Source organism: Peromyscus eremicus, chromosome 2, assembly GCF_949786415.1.
Source record: "Peromyscus eremicus chromosome 2, PerEre_H2_v1, whole genome shotgun sequence".
Lineage (NCBI taxonomy): Eukaryota > Metazoa > Chordata > Mammalia > Rodentia > Cricetidae > Peromyscus > Peromyscus eremicus.
Window position 1 is genome coordinate 60498385 of NC_081417.1, and position 6261 is coordinate 60504645.

A 6261-nucleotide genomic window follows, 5' to 3' on the forward strand; every position below is an offset into this window, starting at 1 on the left:
CCTCACATTCTTAGTCTCTTCCACTCGCAGTAATTTTCATTCCTTAATTTGCCATTCTGTAACCCAGGTGTGTGATGGTGGAAGGGGGTCCTTTCTTCACCGGAAACTGAAGAGTTGGATCACCTAGTCTTAGGCTTCCAGCCTCTTAAAACTGTGAACTAAATCAGTCTTTTCTTTTTAGTAAAACACCCAGTCTCAGGCATGTTGCTGCATCAACAGCAAATTGACCAATATGTAGTCCTATAAGCCATAGAGGCAACAAATAGGCTACCACATGATTACATCAGTAGAACTTATTTGAATCAATAGTTTAAATAAATGTTGCTCTGAATTTGCCCAACAAAGTCTAAAAACACACCTAAAAAAGGATTTCAAAGTAAAGTAAATGTGTCATGTGTCACTGTTCAGGAATATATTTCAGATATATAAATGTATATGTGTATATGTATGCATGCACATAGAAACACTGAGCAAAAAGACAGCATTTAAAATGTCTGTATTTCAACACAAATAATAAGAACTCAAACAGGAAAATGTTACCAAGTAAAAATATTTAGCTGGATTTTTGTCATTATGGCAAATACCTAAGAAACAGCCTATAGGATGAAAAATTCATTTTGATTTATTTGTCTCTTTAAAAGTTATCATGAAATCTGGGTCACATGCTGTTTATTTCTGTTTCCTGACCTCCTGGAAACACCTCTCATTTCTATTACTTCAGATTTTAACGGAAACACTGCTCAGTACGTCCTATTCTGTGACATGTTTGATTGATTAATGCCTTGTCCTTGACAGACATATTGACTCAAACAATCACTTCTTGTCATTTTCAAGAATAGTCTCCTCCAAGGCCTAAGAGCAAGTCAGGAGCCATGTGGAAAATGGAGAACAGTTGCTGCAAAATAAACCAGGTCCTGTGGAAAAAACTCACAGGCTTTCGGCCTGGCTTTCCAACTCAATAGCTCTGTAAGGCACATCCATCCGTGCCAGATATTTCTCGGAAACATTGGGTCTACTGAGTCAAAAGTTCTGAGCTGCAGGGTTCCTTGGATCCAACTAGCTCTGTTGCAAAGCTCCTCTCTTGATATAGCCTCCATCAAGCATTAAACATGCTGAACAAATATTCCCAAAGATTCTTCATGTTACCTCAAAAATCCAAAGTTTAACAAAGATTCTTTCTTTGTTTGTTTTATGTTTACTGGATGGAAAAATCGTATTCCAGACCCTAATGCAGATAACCTAACAGAGCAGTAAATCCTGGACAATTCAATATTTCAAAGACCCTAATCTTTTATGTCTGTTTATCGCCCATCCTCTGTCAAGAACACTTCTGAATAGGAAGTCTTGAGTATTGGCTTCTCCAAGTCCATTTAATAGGCTGTCTCTCACATAACAGATGAACTAGATGTCCCATAGGATATCAAGTTGATTAAAAAGCCCTTTAATGTGTCTCAGCTGAAGGCAGAAAAGGTGACCTATCCCCAAAGTAAGATAATAGAAATACATCTTCATTCCTGGAAAATGTTCCTGTATTATTAAGGTTGAATGAAAAAAAGCAAAAATTATCCTAATTTAAAATGTCAGCTTCAATGAAGCTATCATATTTGTAGTTAACAGATTACAACTGTCAAAATAGGATTATTACCAAACCATCTGCCTTCTGTACAGGCTACAGAGCTCACTCAAATGTGGTAGCAACTGCCACCCTCAACTGGCTTCTGAAATTTCTCCAGAGATGCATTGCAGCTTGATGAATGTTCTAGGTATAGACAGATCTAGAAGTTTCTGCTTGGCCCTTTCTAACCTCTCTGTCATCTTATTGGTCAACTGTAAGTAGAGTTGCTCTGTGTTTCAGCAGCCACTTCCTAAATAACCACTCAGAAGCTTAATATTAATTATAAATTCTTGACCAATAGCTCAGGCTTATTACTAACTAGCTCTTACAACTTAAATTAACCCATTTCTATTAATCTGTGTATTGCTGGTGACTTCTCCAACTCTGCCTTTCTTTCTTCCAGAATTCTCAGTTTAGCTCTTCTGCCTAATCTTATCCTGTTTAGCTATTAGCCAGTTAGCTTTTTATTAAACCAATCACAGTGACATATATTCACACAGTGTAAAGAAATATTCCATAGTCAAGGATCATTAAACAGAGAGCTGCTTGTTTCTGTCACTGTATATCATCAGAATGAAGTATCAATATGTCTATAATCCCTCCAACCAATCCCCTGTAGGCACACAGAATTACCCACAAAGACCAACAAGTGCACGCTTATAAGATTCAGGAACACTTCAAAACTTATGACTACACCAGTGTGTAATGGTGTTTCAAATGACCTGCATCTTAGATTCTAGATCTACATCCCAACCAAAGTATGAGATCTAGGTTATTTAGTTTGTGTTCTTTCAGTCTAGAAGTTCCCTCCTCTTATATGTCAAGCACAGTGTCCTTCTCTACTTTAGGAACTCAGGATTCATTGTACATGAGTATATCTTCCTACAAACCCAAATGCTCTTCTCTTACATATGTGGAACACAGCTTGGCACTGAGAGTTTGATACTTACACTGGCCTCTGTCAGTCTGCCATTAATTCATCATCTTTGCAGGACAAACAATCCACTTTTTCTGTAGTCTCCAGAGCAAAAATCATCATGTAGATTTTCAAGAAAACTGATGTAATGTGGTGATTTAACAACATAAGTCCACATAGTTAAAAGGAGGTTTATTTTGGGGTAACTTATAACCAGTAAAGGGGTTAGTTATAGGATCCAGGAGAGGTGAGATACAGCCCAGTGGGGTTCTCTGGAGAACTTTGACTTAGCCTGCCATCCAGCATACAGGATCATGAGGAACCAAGAGGGCCAGCATAGATGGATCTCAGGTCTTAAGGGCTCCCATCTCAGCCATGACCCAGTGACAGATCATAAGTAGGCATGGCAGTTACTGGCTACCTCACTGAAGCAGTGCTTCAAGGTTAAAGCTGAAAGAGCTACCCACTACATCTCCCCCTTTTGTCTAAATAAGAAAGTTCTAACCAACCAGGCGGTGGTGGTGCACGCCTTTAACCCCAGCACTCGGGAGGCAGAGCCAGGCAGATCTCTGTGAGTTTGAGGCCAGCCTGGGCTACCAAGTGAGTTCCAGGAAAGGCGCAAAGCTACACAGAGAAACCCTGTCTCGAAAAACCAAAAAAAAAAAAAAAAAAAAAAAAAAAGAAAGAAAGTTCTAACCTAATGTAAAACTATATACAACAGGAATGATTATCAAATATTGTCCAGGAGGAAGAAGGGATAATAACCTAGACAAGATGGAACTACAACCAACAAGAACAACCTCAAACAAGAGACACATATTAAAATATTAAAATCCAGAGAAGTCTGGAGAATAGGTAAATGGCACATTACAGAGATCATTCCAAAAGGTGTCCTATCCTAAAGATCCTGAATCTAATACTTAATATGTTCTAGATAAGATACAAGAAGATTGTAACTATAACTGTTAGTCTTCAATCCCATCAAAGACCTGAGAAGGAATATAATAATACCTGAGAAATGGGAAAAGGATGCAAGCAATTTTCAGGAGTCTTGTGAGAGTAGATAGAGACAGCTGGCAGCCTGGACAGTCACCTAAAGTTTCTCAGCATCACTGGTACATTCAAATTTGCTACAGGCCTAGAGTATCTGTCAGACCATTTTACTGTCAGCAGCCAAGGCAAGGGCAGTTCTTTGCCCAGTAGGACATTTTGGGCCAAGGTGATACCAAACTTCCAAACAGGAATGTCTCAGAAGCCCAACATTCTCTTGGGATCAGATTGGTGCTGCCAGGAGCAATCGTGTCTCACATCAACAGAATTCCAAGTTATCAAAACATTTAAAAGATATATTTTCTAGGTCTATGAAGTGTTTGAAGATTACCTATCCATATGACATATGTTTCTGTAAGTCTGGAGAACCTAACTAATATTAACTATAGAGATGACAAGCATAGATGACTACAAATCTGCAAGTTTTATCTACCTAGATAACTTAAGGACTAAGGCTTCATATAAAAAGGGTGAACAGTATGTAAGCAAATGTACAGTAAAAGGACAATGACCTCAAAATTGTGACAATACACAAAATAACTAATGCAGAGGTAGGAATGTATAGTGCAATATGTACTATGACTATAATCCTAAATATGTATCAATATACCAAATATCTTAAATAGAGGTAGAACATACATACAGTATGACAATTTAATTTTACATTTGTATCAATTTACAAACATTTCAAATAAGAGTAGAAATATATGTCCATTTTAACAAATATGATTCTGTATTGGCATCAATATACAAATTATTTGGAATAATAATATAAAAATAGTTTACATTTGTATCAATATACAAGAATCCATAGCAGTGCAATTTATCTAAGGCTGATATTTTGCTAAATTAGTTTACTAGCGTATACAATAATCTACCTTAATATCATATACTACCTATGGTGATATTTTATTTGTGCTGAAATGTGATTTTATTTGTATGTTAATAAAGTTGCCTGGGGATCAGAGCTAAGAGCAAGCCATTAAGCAGAAGTCTGGTAGTGGTAGCACATGCCCTTAATCCCATCACATGGCAAGCAGAATCCCTGTGTGTTCAAAGACACAGCCAGCATGGTGACACACGCCTTTAATCCCAGTACCAACCATAGAGACCTGGAGGTCTGTATAGACAGGCAGTGATGAGGAAGTCATGTGGTTGGGTTTACAGCCAATGAGAAGGCAGAACAGAAAGGCAATAAAAGGACAGGACACAGGAGAAGGTCTCTCTCTCTCTCAGGGGAAGCGACAACAGTGAGTGGTAAGAAGGTGGTCTTAGCTCTTGACTTCTGCTCAATCTCTGGGCTTTTAACTCTTTGGCTCTGTGTTTCTTATTTAATAAGACTGTTTAGAATTACATCTACAACTACCCATTACCCTTTTTTTCTTTTCTTAAGGGAAATATCAAGTCCAATGTTTTCTTCCACCCCCAACCCTATAACCATCATCCATAATCCTGAGAAACATGAAACCTTTGGGGAAAAGGGGTGTCGTTTTCTTAGAATTGCTTCCTGCTGTTCAGGGGGCAATGGTATCTCTGTGGGGTCCTGTAAGAAAGCTCAGATAGTTAAGTCTCAGTTGGACTAACTGTAGATTTGCAGCCAGTCTCAGAGTATTGGATAAGGTTGTCTGAGATTCTGGCTAGAAGTGTAGTGTGATGAACCATCTTACTATGAAATTATCTTGGAGAGTTTTCAGTCCAAGGTAGATTATTGAGTAATGTTTGTGAGTACCATGGCATCATTCTGGACTGGGTAGTGCTGTTGTTATGAGGCCCTATCTTCCTTCTGGAGACTTCAGAGATTGCTATTGAAAAAGACTTATTTTTTACTGTGGAAAATGTGGACATTATTTATATCAAAATGGAAAGTTTGAATTTAAAGATGACATGACATGTAAGAAAGGATTCTGAGAAATCCAGAATACACATGGAGAGAAATAGAATCTTGATGACAATGGTTCCTTTTTATTGGTTTTCTTCTGTCCTACAACAGACAGCTCTTCTGATATGGGACAGGAGAATCTCTCAACCTTTTCTTTTAGCAATATGTTTGGGTTTAGAGAAGGAGGGAGTCAAATTCCAACTCTAAAGCCAGCTTGGTATATAATTAAATCAGAACCACAACTTTTCTAGAATTAAAGAGACATAGATGTTAGGCAATAAGATATGACCCTGTGTAAATTGGTACAAATAGATTCTTTCTTTCTGCTGTAAGTGTCTGGAAGGCCTTCTGATTTTTGGAAGATGGGTATTTCTATTATCCTGTAAAGACAAAAACAGAACCCTCCCCCAACCCCTGTTTGTTAAATTTTTCTTACAATTTGTAGAGATGTCAAATTGGTGGATAAACTTTTACTTCTTCTCATCAAGGGATTTCTCCTGTTCGAATAGAATTTTTATTAATTTTGTTGGTATCTATAGCTTTTCTTCTCCTGCAGAAACAAAAGCAAAACCCCTTCCCCAATGTAGGGCATATCTTGTTTTCCATTATGAGGTCAACACATCTTTGAAATAAACCACTTGGTTTAGCTCAGAAGTTTTTTCTGTTGTCCAATGTTTCTCTGCAGCTGTTGTTCCTTTCTCATCTGTATTGAGAACATTCAAGGTTAATAAAGCATTATGGAATCTATTTCTAGGAGTCATTGTTACCTGTTGCTGTTTATTTAGCATATCCTTTAAAGTT